General features: G+C 36.6%; 1 non-coding gene across 1 annotated transcript; it reads right to left on the bottom strand.

Moving 5' to 3' along the window:
* Nucleotides 1-311: 311 nt before the first annotated feature.
* LOC120228703 lies at nt 312-418 on the bottom strand. The gene has a single exon (XR_005527575.1). It is a non-coding gene; the product is annotated as a U6 spliceosomal RNA (small nuclear RNA).
* Between the last annotated feature and the right edge of the window lie 12243 nt (nt 419-12661).

Genomic DNA, 12661 nt, shown 5'->3' with positions numbered 1-12661 from the left:
TTGAAGAAATGTTGTGCTATGTAGGGTATTCTTGTTTGGTAGGGTTTTTGGTTTTTTTTTCCTTTCAGCACTTTGAACATATCACCCAACTCCCTTCTGGCCTGCAAGGTTTCTGCTAAGAAATCTGCTGATAATCTTAGGAAAGCTCCCTTGTACATGACAAATTTTCTTTTGCAATTTTCAAAATTCACTTTGTGTTTGACTTTTGTCCACTAGCTCATAATGTATCTTCATGTAGACGTCTTTAGATTTATCCTATTTGATCTCCTTTCTGCTTTATGACTCTGAATGTCCTCTTCCATTCCTCAATTTTGGAAGTTTAGGTCATTATACACATGTGTTTCATCCTTGTGCAGGGGTCATGCTACTCTTCTCTGTATCATTCCAAATTTAGTATATATGCTGCCATAGTGGCCATGAGCCATTTTTTTAAAATAAGCTTTCTGGTAATAGTGGTATCTACAGTGGTAATAAAGAGATTGATTCTTATGAAATGCAAAGTTTATCTTATCACCCCTCTAATTAAAATTCCACACTCTTCGGAATGACCTATGGCTCTTCAAGATCTGGGTCCAGCCCACCTTTCCAACCTTATCTTTCCCCAACACTTCTCTTCCCATCCTTTGAAGCACATGCACTGGTCATTATGGAAATTTTTTTTTAATCTCAAGACCAAATAGTCTCAGCTTCTTCAACAAATCTTATAATGGCTTTTCTCAGCTGACTAACTGGTATACTATCAAATGCCCTATTCTGAAGGAATCATCTATGTGATTCTATGGCACCAGCATTTCACTCTATCAATTATCACGATGTATTCATTCATCCATCTAGCAATATTGAGTGTCTAGTATAAGCAAGTATTATCCTAGTTCATGCATAGAGACCAGTCCTATCTGCTAGATCATCAGTAGTTAACAGAATATCAAAAATGTCAACTTACTTCCAATCTTAGTTTTCCCTGTGACTGAGATTCATAAAGAGCTTTTTACAACATAAACACAATTAAAAGACAATAAAAACTGAGAATTTGTAATTCTTAATTGTACAAAGTGATCATCACTTTCATAGTTTGGTGCTTTTGAAAGCATCAACTCATCACTAAACACTGTTAACAGACACATGATTTATGAATAAGTAATCAAAGAGATGGTCACTAAATAACGCTGTTGACCTGAGCTATCCATTTTATGGTTTTCTCTTATAGATTTTTCTCTTACAAAGATAGACTTATTGGTAACAAGACACCTCAAGAAGCCACAGCCCTTCCAAAATGTTAAGGCTGCAGATGCAGTTCAGTGGTACATTCAGGATCTCTGCATATCAAGCACTCAATTAATACTGCTGAGGTCCTCCAGTCTAGGAGACACATCTTTCTCAGAGACTCTGATCCCTCAGGAAATAGTGCTTCATCAGAATTTCCTAAAGGCTACCTGCTTCTCAGCAATTTTCTTTGTCTTGTAATCTTACTATTTTGCAGGGAAAAATCCTACTGTTTATTTACAAGGTGAAATTTTTAAAGGTAATGACCATAAAAACCTTTAAAACATATTTTTAAAAGATATTCTAATGGAAATCATCAAAACTAGTATTTCTATTAAATTGCTAATACCACATAACAGATCTCTAGCAAACATGATTTACTTTGGCCATGTACAAATAAAGCTGGAATAAGCAAAAATATGTAGAAAAATATTTTCTTTTTCTTATGAACCAGAACCTTTGAATGCCTTAATTTGTAACATACCGATTTAACATTAGCCCCATACTAGACTTTTTATGAAGGAGAACACAGGACAAAAATGAAATTCTGTGACACCACAACTGGCACCATTTTAAAATCATAGAGCAATGGGAGAGGCCGCATAGAAGAAACCAGAAAAATAAAACCGTATGCGAACTGCATCAACTCCATGTAAGTCATCCATCTTCTGGTATTTTTATGTCTGCTTCGTTACCAGAATTATTTAGATTGCAGAACTACTGGGTGGAGGTCATGTCCGTCTCTGTGTTGTGAATAGTTTTTTCTACATTGTAAGTATTTAGGAAACGTTTTCTAGCAGTAATGATTCAAGAAAACAAATCATAAGCAGTACAAGCTGTTGCACTACATGTTTATTTACTAGTCCTTTCTAAAATATAGATTATTATTTTGGAACCTCTACTTCTATCTTATTTAATGCATATTCCTAGACAAGAAGGAATTTCACACATTCTGAAAAATACCCTGTGCCCACGACTCCAGTGCAACCAGATACCACATGTTTTCACCTTCACTCTTATTGGTACTTTCTCAAAGTTTAATATATATCTGTTCCAGGTACGATCACATTTCTTCAGAGTCTTTTCAGGTCCTGTTTGGGTTTTAATATTTTGTATCAAAAATCATTTCCATTTAACATATGATCTACTCCCTAACTTGTGAATAATGCAATTTTATAAGCTTCTTTAAAGAAGCTCACATTTCACTGTCTGGCTAACAAAGCTTTATGGAAATTGTTGCTTAGAAGTCTCTAGTCACTTTTACTAGAAGCCTGATACTGATATCTTGGCTTGGCCTATTCATATGGTTCACAAAACTTCGGTTCCCACAAAGTATCCTGACATTTCTGTCAGTCTGGGTTCCTTACGTTTTCTATTAATTAAATGGAATTTTTAAACAGAGGCATTAATGTATTAATTAGTTTTGATGAAAAGAATAAAGACAGAGTTATTCAAAATTATTTTAATTTTTAAACAGTGTGCTTATCTTTCTACATATTTTACTTCCCTATAAAATCCAGACAATTTTAGGTGAATAGAAAGGAAGACTCCACAAAGGGGGCAGTTTTTAACATGGCTTCTGAAAATTTCATAGAATAAACATGAAGCTGATGTAGGTGGCAAGTGTAAGTGTGGAAGTGGAGGGCTGATGTAAGCAAGGTGTTCATATCCCAATATGACCAAATCTTTCAAGGAAACGCAGCACAGGAAATATCCTAAGAAATAATAAAGATGGCATGCGATACAAGGGGAGTGTCAGGATCAGAAAAGGTAGGTTTAAGTCAAAACTTGGTAGTACTTAAGAAGTTGTGGAGAGAGGAAAGCAGGATTATCCAGCAAATAAATACTGAAGTTCACATTACCTTGCTGTGGACTGACAGAGACCACACACTCCCCCATCCCAGTGAGAGGGATACATTTGAGCTCAGGTTCCCTTGGGCATGAGGGCACTCCCTTTCATACAACTCTCCGAAGAGCTAGCATAGGCACTCATATTGAACTCATACGTCTAGCAAAGGTCTTCTCCCACTTATACTACCAGGAAGTAGCTCAAGAGAGGGACAGTTACCCACACCTGTAACACAAGCCCATACTGTGTCCAGAAGTACCCTGTCGTCAAAGAATCTCTCTAGAGGATGATGAGACATCAGGGGCTATTGTCCTTTCTTGCTTCACCTTGATATACGTTTCCCTGCTCACACCCCCCAGGACATTATGGAATTCCCCCTAACCCACATATCTGTGGTTGTTGTTTATTTTTAAATCACCATTAATTTCTGAGCAGTGCAATGTGATTGCAGAAATATTCACTATCCTGAAAGGAGTGTACATGAGAAAGAAGCAGCTTACAATCAAGGGGTAAGTCAGGAGCTGGGTCAGGTTAGAAGATCTTAGAAGCACTACACTTTGAAAATACAACAGTGTTCAGTGTTATTGCTCTTAACTGTGGGTCATGATAAAATCAATGCTTAACTATTAAGAATGAAACATGTAGCAAAACTTCAATATACATTTCTAGGTTTTCTGATAGAAAAACCCCCAGAAAGGTTCATCAAGGCTGAACAATTTTCATCTTTATGACATGCCTGTTAGGCAGTGATCTAAAGGTAGGCTTAACTGCCCGTGGGCAATCCATCCTCGGTTTGAGGCTGGTGCTTTCTAGATGCAAAGTTATAGGAATATTAAATGTGACAGTGACAAGGAGCATGAAACAGGGGAGAGGACTAAAGGGTGTGGGAGTAAAACTGACCTTAAAAGGGAATTAATTGGAAAAGTAGAAGGGAAAGGAAGAGAATTACGACCCTCTGTTCTGAAAGTGGGTGACTGGGAATCAGTAACAGTACTGTGATGGCATTCCCAGAGAAGCAAAGAATACGAGGAGAAAGAAAGGGCAGAGGAGTAGAAAGAGGAGAAACAGAAGGAAAAGAATAACAATAATATTATTATTGCAGTTAACATTTATTGAGCACTTACAAAGTGCCAAGAGCACTTCTAAGCACTTTATTTGCATTTCCTCAAATGTCTCTGCATGTGATTATTCACAGAAGGACCAGACTGCTATACATGAGCATATTTATGGCTGGACATATGTTCTTTGCATCTCACTAGTACATATATGAAATTTTTGCAGAAATGTGAGGCTGTATTTCTCTTCTACACATAGTGACATTTAAGTTCTTAGGTATCTGGGTCAATTGCTCCGGCCACATGAAATATAACTCTTATTCCTGAGGACTTTCTATTACATGAATTAAAACGGAAGATTCTGTAAAGCAATGCTATGACTGTCAGCAATGTGTCCTCAATTTCTGGCTTCCAAGGAGTGAATATTAGGTAGTGTCCATATGAAATAACTGGGTTCATCTGTGCTTTTGGAGCTGGACCTCCTGGGCCACTATATGTGTGTAGTCCTCTCGATAATTTTATCTGCTGACCCAAATACAAGTGAGTTGTTGTTAAGTTCAGTAGTTTCTGTTCATTCCCTAGTGTTTTTTTGATTGTTTGTTTGTTTGTTTGTTTTTGTCTTACTAAGCATTTGCCTACTTGGCTTCTCTACTGATGTGTGAAAACACCAGACAACTAACATATCCAAAACAAACTCAGAATCTTCCACCCACTTGCAGACACTGGTCTGTGTTACTCAACACAGCAGTCTCTTCTCTCTTAATTCTTCCACTACAGAAAGTGGAAAACCTAAATATAGGCATCACTCATTTAATATTAGTAATTCATTTCTGAAAACTCCGACATTCCGGGTAAGAAATGTCAAATAAGAGCTTATGTCCCATTATTTTAAATGGGAAAGTTATAATATAAAACATATAATGCTAAACTCCCAATTTCCTAAAGCATAAGTAAACACATGTACCTAAAACACCCATTTCTACATAACTAACAAACATGTTCAGTCTTAAAATATTAAAATATTACTTATTAGTCTCTAAAGAATAACATGTTCTTAAGAAACATGTACAGAAACATGAAATTTGTAATACAGGATGACAGGATATACTATAGTAAATAAATTAGTTGAAAAAAACGCAACAAAATTTTCAGTGAAAAGTAAGCAGTTTCTTATGATGACATATTACTTGCCAAGTCAGGTAGAGATTTAAAACTTTAGGAAAGTTGAGAAGAAGGAGGAAGAGGAGGAGGAAAGTTGTAAAGTCACTATCTGTCATTAGTTGTGGCAGATGATGGTGCCAACAAATGAGTAGAAAAGCACCAATTTCAGATATTCCAGTAATTTAGTTATTTTTTATGCTTAAAAATACATTTATTCATTTTGAGAGAATGCATGTATACGCAAGCAGGGTGAGGGGTGCAGAGAGAGAGAGAGGGCGAGAGGGAATACCAAGCAGGCTCCATGCTGTCAACACAGAGTCCGACAGGGGGCTCAATCCCACAAACGAAGATATGACCTGAGTCCAAACCGAGACCACACATTTAACCAACTGAACCACCCAGGCACCCCTTGAGTCATTTGTTTCTATATAACAAACTCAGTGGCTTAAAACACTAATTCATAATTCTCCTAACCCTGCTCAACCTAACTACTCTGAACTAATTCAGTCCACAAATTTTAAAGATTCTCTCTTCCAATCTGTGTCATGCAAAATGAAGAAAGCAATCCACTTGGGCCAAGCTCCTTGCTTGTTCTGATAGGCTCTTTTAGGAAAAGCCGTGGCACCTCCTCACTGTCATGATAACCTGCTATTCTCAAGGCCAGTGACTTGCTGATCAGAAATGACCCACACAGACTGGCATTCAAGAGCTCTGGTAGCAGAGACTCAGTCATCTCTCAGGAGGTTGTTTTCCAGGACTATGCCAATCTCACAACTGGCAAACTCTCATCCTCTGCTCACTATCAGCAAAAATGCTCCAAGCTTCCCTTTAATATGCTCTGTGTACCCAGTTCACGGAACCATTCTCTTCCTTTCACTTGATAGAATACTGTAAAACCCCATCTCTACATGCCTTGAAAAGCACAGTACAGGTTCCTTTTTCCTGTAGCTGACAGTGGAATCAAGAAAACCAAGTGGTTTGGTTTCTTTGTAACTCACTCTGTACCATTTAATTATTGTTTATATTTTGCACAAACATATGTTTAAACTGTAAATAATATCATCTTCTTATCTTAAGAGCTTCAGTGACTTTCCATTATCCAGCCCAAATACTAAACAGGACCCAGAAAGTCTTAGAGGGTCTGCCCCCAAATTTCACCTTCCCCTTTCTCTTTTAGTTTCAGCCATTCTGGTTAGCTTCCACACAGCACTGATTGGCACATGATGGTCTGCCCACCGTTCTCAAGCCCTTACCACATCTTCCCTGCCAGTGACCCAACATATCTATTTAATGTCCACTCGTCTTAGATCTCAGCTTAGATAATACTGTCTTAGGAAAATTCCCTACTCTTCAATCTCTGATGCTTTATTAAGTCACTGTTAAATGCTGTCATCATTACCCTCCCTGTACCTTTTCTTCATGGCACTTAAAATATTTTGTGGTTATACTTTTGTTTGAATGATTCTTGTTTTCATGTCTTTCCTATTAATCCATAAACTCCATAAGAGTGAGCCTGAGGAATCACATCTGCTTACTTTCCCTTGATTTTTCAGTATCTAGCATGTGTCTGGCACACAACAATATCTAATTAATAATAATGAGCTAGTGTTAAGCATGAAGCAGTGTGGTTCAAAGAATATTCCCAGTAATGGTAAAGTCTGACCTTGCTTTTTGTGTTCCACATGTTTTCCCTCTGGTCAGAGACCTTCACTTCTTGTGTCAAGGTCCAAGTACTAGTACTAGGACTTGATCTAGGACATGTAACACTCAAAGCCTCTATTTGTTAACCCCTCAAATGCCTATATACACATTGTGGCATTGTTCTAAATTATGTGTTTTGTGTCTGTCATCTCCTGGTCTGTCTGCGGGGGGAAAAAAAGTTTTCTGCTCCAGTGATGTGATCTGTCTAAGTGTGGAAGAGTTTCTAAAGGCCTTCTGGTGGGAGGAGTTCTTTCCTGCTCAGACTAAGGGAGGCACAGATTCTCCATTTGGGCAGCAACCACAACACTTACTGCATAGCATCATTAAAACCTCCCAAGGCAACAGTAGCTGGGAGACTTTCTGTTTAATCACTTCATACCCAATAAAGTGTACATTACACAATATTTTCATAATGCCATGGTAACCTAATGAGTCATTTTCCATTATAGGCAAGAATACTGGTGTCCATGATCAGGGCACAGGATGGAAGCATACTGACAGATTCTTACCAACTTTCCTTTTTTTAGACTTGATGATAACCACCATAACATTTGCCCAAGTTACTGAAGCGACAACTTAATCCTTGCAAAATAGTTTCATTTATGTGCTATGATTTTACATTTTAAAGTTATTTTAAATTGATTCCACTTAAGGAGACCAGACCTCTGATGACATTGTGAAAGTTCTTAATCTTATAGATAGAATATCTCCAATTTACGATGAAGAATGGGTGACATGTGGAAAGTTTTCCTTCATATGATGATTGGATTAGCTGTGATCACAGAGATGCCCTTTTCCTGACACGGATTTCCTATTGACTTCCTGATCTGTTGTCAGTCATTTCTTGCTCTGAAATGTGGCACTTTCCACAATTAATATTTTCATTCTCTATTTTACTGACAGCAGTGAAAAGCAGGTTATACTGTATTATTCACTAAACCTATTAGAATAATGTTTTGATACTCAAATGCACCCAATCTCTGGTTAATTTGTTCTCTATCATGCATTACATCCTGATTTGTTTTGTTAGTTTGTCTTACTGGTAGAAATACTAAAGAAGATATAATTATTTACTTTAAAATTTCAAAATGTAATTGAGAATAAGCAAATAAATCAAGAAAACATAATATATAATTTAGCACCAATTTAGTAGAACAACAGAGTATTAGAGAAGTTCAGACAAAAGAAAGGTCCATGAAATCTGAAGAAGACAGAAGATTTGGGGGATGAATAAGTAGATTTTAACTGAACCTAAAAAGGGATATAGGGTGTTAAGATTTACTGAAGGAGTAAAGATTTACTGAAGGAGTAAAGAGAGAAGCAGTGAGCAGTCCAACTGAAATAAATAATGGGAATACAAGAACAAAGATACAAAAAGAAAAGTGTGATTGTGGGACAATGAGATGGAGTAAGTGGAACAAATAACAACCACGACTGGGATTAAAGTTACAAATACAGCATTTGGCTGAGTTTTACTAAACAGAGTATTAAATTCGTATTCCATTAACATTTTCTGTGTGTTAGCACAGGAAGTAATGGATAGTGAAGCCAACCCAAGAAGAAGCCAACCAGAAAAAAATCTAGTTTAAAATACTAGATGTCCTACTTCCTGGCTGTGAACCCTTAGGTAATTATTTAACTTCTGTAAGTATCAGTGGTCTCATTTGTAAAGCCGGGGAGGGGGGAGGTTTCCTTGTGAGTTCATCGTGATTATTACACAAGACAATGCATTTAAAGGACTTAAACACTCATTATTTATCACCTGTTCTTATTATAACCCAAAGATAAATTCCCAACACCCAGAACAGTGTCTGGCATATATTAAGTCCCCAATATGTTTTTATTAATCAAATAAATTATTGCTTCTAAAACTTTCCCAAATCACCATTTATTCATCAAGACTCACATTTGTTTAATAGGTAAAAGAGTAAAAGTGGTTCAAAGAAACAATTTCACCTAGTAATAAAATAAATTAAACACAATTTCAAAGAATTGTTAGTTAATAGTGTCATCTTCATATGAGTCACACATGTTAAACAAAGAGATAATAAATAGAGCAAAAACCAAAATCAGCCATGAAGTCAGAATTTCTGATTATATATGCTGCTAGGAGCAAATTGTAGCTCTGACATTCACCTGCTAAACTCACTGTAATTTCCAACGAGGCATTATAAAATAAAGAGCATCCCCTCATCTCTACCCACACCTACACACATACTACCAACAGTTGTGCAAAGAAATTTAGTTCAATATTACCATAATTTTTCAAATAGTTCTTCAGTTCCTATGATTAGTACACATGTTTAAATAGGAGGATCAAGCTAATCCTTCTTAAATAGTAAACTAAAACTAAATTTAGCAACATTTTGAAATATGGAATCAAAATGTCCAAAGAAATGTAAAATATGAGATAGAGAATATTACCATGTTTTTACTTATATTACCTAGAAATGATAAAAAGTTAGTCTATGAATATATGACAAATTGATGAAGAAATCTGTTAACTAAATCAGCTTCTTGCATTTCAAATATCAGTGCAAAGAGGGCCAGATGGTGAATTGAAAATCTGCATGAGTATTGACTTTTAATGAAAACACTTACATGCTCTTCATGGCCACAATTAGTATAGCTTCTCTGCTCTCCTCCCTTGACGCAAGGACCTTGTTAGATTGACCTCTTATGTCAATAAAACCAGCTTGAAGTTCACATGCAAACACATTCAAAGCAAGCAACCTCCCTAGTTAGTTAGGAAGGTTAATCAAGGTAAAGCCCTTGGTAGAGGCAGGATATTTATTTCTAAATTGAAAAGTCCTCTTGATATTAAAGTTTGGAGGGAAAAATATTTGCTAACCCTATAAAATTGAATTACCATCAAGCAAGGGAAGTGGTTCTGCATATTTCATACATGAAAAGAAAATATTTGGTATTCATTCAATTTTTTGCTCTAGGTCCTATCTCAGAGAGTTTGTGCATATATGAATGGAGAAAAAAACACTTAAATTAGTATGATACCATTCCAACACAGTTATCCTTACTTTCTTCCTGGAGACTTTCCTTTTTTCCCTTTCTTATCTTTTTTTTTTTTCTGCTTTCAAAAAAATTAAAAGAATATTCAGGACAAAGAACAGCAGTTCTCAGACTTTTACATTTCATAAAAACCTCATCTGAACAGCTGGTGTTCAGAGCCGTTGGAGAAGGATGGACATCTGCTATACAGATATCTTGCTTTAACCAATATTAGTTTTCTTAAAATTGTAAGTAATATGGATTGGGATATCCATCTGTCTATGTTCTTGGTGTAAATATGAGCATGGTAGCTTCCTGACTTTTCTTCCTCAATATTTACTTTCACAAAAGCAAAATGAGAGAGAGCTGAAAAACCAGTAGCAGGTCTTGTATACCACAGAAAGGAGCAACCAAACTGCATTTAAAATGGAAGATACTATTTCACTGATAAGTGCACTGAAACCCATCAACTCTCCTTCTCAATCCAAAGATGTGAAGGATCTTATAAATGTTGAACACCTTCAGGATAATACTGTCTCTATCAGGATTTTCAGACTTAGTGCGTGTGTTTTTTGATATCCATCCTAGCCAGAAATTAATTTCTCTGCATAGTTTTCTCTTGCACCAACATCACAATCAGCTAAAACCAACAATCTTCTTGTGAGTATTTCACAGAGGATGAAACAACCCCAACCAATACCTTCTAAGGATGGTATTCTGTCAAAGTTACATCAGAAAATGTTGTAATAAAATTCTAAGGGAACAATCAAATGAATGTTATGACAATAATTGTTATAAAATCAAGGAAGAAGGCATTCATTTTAGTGGGGGAAGTCTATAAGAACTTGATGGGAAAAGTAAAACTCCAGTTAGACTTAGAAGACGAGATAAAGAAAAGTGGAACATTGCAGTGTGGACGGCAGGCAGGGAGAAAGTCACGAAGACAGAAAAAAAAATGTATATAAGGTCCTTTTCTATTTGGTCCCTGGAAACTGTATTTTGTACCTCCTGTGAACCCCCTAGTACCCTGCCAGGCAGAGGCGGAATGGGAGTAGAAAATATCCTCTGTCACTAAAACTTGTTCAGTGATTAGCCTGAGAGAAAACATTTTCTATTCATAGAGACATACAGATAAAGTGAATGGTATAAATGCTGGGTGATAGGGTTTGTCTTAGGAAGCTTCACGCAAGGAAAGTTTAGTATGATCTTCAAAAAAATTTGTTTTGAATTTTGATGGGTAGAGAACAAAAGGAGGATGTAATTTTAAATGGGGAAGATACCTGGGTGGGGAGGGGGGCGAGAGAAGCTGTAGGGAATAGGTAACACAGGGGCCCAGGGGGTAGAGGCAATAAGATCACGGGCTCTGCTGTCACAGTGGCTTGAATACCAACTTCCAATATACTAGCATGTGACTTAGGACAAATGAGTCAATATCTCTGTTCCTCATTTTAATGGTATACAAAATGGGATAATAATAGTACTGATCTCTAAATATTGTCATGCAAAATTAGTAAATAAAACGAACTCAGATAAATTCCTGGTACATCACAAGTACTCAATGAAAATGAATCAGAAGCAGCAGCAGCAACAAGATAAGCTTGTCAAAGAGTGCAATGATATGTGAATTCATGCCAATAAGGGGACAATAAACAATCAAGCCCATTTTAAGTACAGGTGGTGAGGACTCTACTTGGAAGGATCCTGTCAGAGCCAAGATTATTTTCTTTCAGGTTCCCTTCCCCCCTTATTATTTATGCTTTGTAAAGCCAGAGAAGGCTTAACACCAATCAAGGAGTGGAGACAAGTGAGGCCTCCCAATTGAGACAGACCTACTCTTGCAATCTAGTTCCACCCCTCAGGCTGTTCCAACTTGATCTTGGAAATTTGTGTATGCCTCGGACTTCTCAGTCAAAAATCAGGAATATAACAGAGTCTACCTCAAAGTGATGCTGCAAATGTTAAAAAAAGATAATGCATGGGTAATTTATTACCACAGTGACTAGAACACAGTGTTTAGTAAATAATGACTTGATTATCTTTCTGATCTTTCCTCCTTTTCTTCCTGAAAGGAGCATTGAGAGTATAAATAAAATAATTATTTGGGTGTGTATGTGGGGCTGCAGGTGGGATGGGTTTTAGGGAGATACTGGCCTCCAGGTAGAAAACTGCATTTAAACAGATTTGAAATGATGAAGTTGAACAGACAATGGTGTAATTATAAGAAGGCAAGGACAGGAGAGATAAAAGATATGCTAAATGATGAATCAATCGTCTGAGGTTTCCTGAATAATATGGAATGTAAAGACCAACAGGTCTGTGGATTCCAATTAGCAGCAAAACAAGGCACTAGTGACTCAATCACTAGTCAATAATGACCTCAAATAGCTTGAAGATCTGTATAATAACTTATAATTTTCCAATGCACTAGTTCAGTTGATGCCCATAACACTTTTATAATGTTTCTTATTTTATAGGTAAGGAAAAAAATATACATGCCCACAAAGGAAGGAAACACTCCCAAGATACCACAGGCCAGTAAGTGGTAAATCAGAACTCTGATTCTGGTTTCTGATTTAAAATTTCATGGATTTTCTGTTATATTATTGCCTTTCTGGAAATTAGGTTG

Source organism: Hyaena hyaena, unplaced genomic scaffold (assembly GCF_003009895.1).
Source record: "Hyaena hyaena isolate Hyena2069 unplaced genomic scaffold, ASM300989v1 scaffold_26, whole genome shotgun sequence".
Classification (NCBI taxonomy): domain Eukaryota; kingdom Metazoa; phylum Chordata; class Mammalia; order Carnivora; family Hyaenidae; genus Hyaena; species Hyaena hyaena.
This window is presented reverse-complemented; position numbering and strand designations above follow the sequence as displayed.